This window comes from Cynara cardunculus, unplaced genomic scaffold, assembly GCF_001531365.2.
Source record: "Cynara cardunculus var. scolymus isolate 2C unplaced genomic scaffold, CcrdV1 Un_Scaffold_564, whole genome shotgun sequence".
Lineage (NCBI taxonomy): Eukaryota > Viridiplantae > Streptophyta > Magnoliopsida > Asterales > Asteraceae > Cynara > Cynara cardunculus.
The window spans coordinates 24,973-26,004 of record NW_020200588.1 but is presented as its reverse complement, the minus strand read 5'-3'; the positions used below and the strand labels follow the sequence as shown (position 1 = coordinate 26,004).

The 1,032-nt window shown below is 34.0% G+C and overlaps 1 long non-coding RNA gene across 2 annotated transcripts in view; it reads right to left on the bottom strand.

Moving 5' to 3' along the window:
- The window catches only part of LOC112501794, a 4,735-nt gene extending 4,471 nt beyond the window's left edge, over nt 1-264 (bottom strand). For both annotated transcript variants that reach the window (XR_003067564.1, XR_003067565.1), the window contains exons 1-2: nt 207-264; nt 16-91 (exon numbers count right to left, since the gene is read on the bottom strand). This is a non-coding gene — a long non-coding RNA (uncharacterized LOC112501794). The remainder of the gene's footprint in view (nt 1-15; nt 92-206) is intronic.
- Nucleotides 265-1,032: the final 768 nt, after the last annotated feature.

Genomic DNA, 1,032 nt, shown 5'->3' with positions numbered 1-1,032 from the left:
AGAGAGAAACCGTACCAAAAGCTTCAAAGGGATGTTTATTTGGCAACAGTGGAGACGACCTCCGATAAATCTCCGAATCGGAAAATAAAACCTACTGGATCAATCGAAAACCGTACCAAAAGCAATCCAAACATAAGCAATCACAAACATAAGCAAAATACACAGAGAGAGAGAGAGAGAGAGAGAGCGAGAGAGAGAAACCGTACCAAAAGCTTCAAATGGATGTTTATTTGGCAACAGTGGCGACGACCTCCGATAAATCTCTGAATCGGAAAATAAAACCTACCGGATCAATCGGAAACCGTACCAAAAGTAATCCAAACATAAGCAATCACAAACATAAGCAATATACACAGAGAGAGAGAGAGAGAGAGAGAGAAAAACCATACCAAAAGCTTCAAAGGGATTCGAATTGTTCACCAAAKGCATAAAGGCTTCAAAGGGATTTTGATTGAATAATGGATAGAGAGAGAGTGTATTGAGTAGGGATGAGAGTGTCTCGGGAGAAGTGTCTGATAAAGCATAAAACATCATTTAAAATAAATTTGAAATTTGGTGGTGATGGTAGAGAGGTTAAATTCAGTGCATTAACAAGTTGTACATTATGCTTTATAATTTGTCTTTAAGAGTTTTTTGAATTTGTTGCATAAAATCATTGTAACTTATGTTTTAGGAGTTGTAATTAAGACAATGGTGTAAATGCATATTAATGTAGTATAGATAAATTATATGAACAAGTATAAGCATATTATCTGCACCTTCCACTTTTCAAGCCATTTCTCTACTTGCAAATAATACATCAAAACCCAAATGGGTTTATATTAACCAGGTATATCATAGTGCCACTTTTAAATCTTTCAAATTAAACAAGGTTTATTCAAAGTTTCAGGCGAAACCTGTTATTTCATCCTCAATAACATCCAAACTATGATTTCCAATAATAACTCTTATTCTAAACCTTTAAATCACAAAGAAATAAAGATTCCAAACCACGGTAATCTTAACGGATATAATAGTTAAGAGTTATATTAC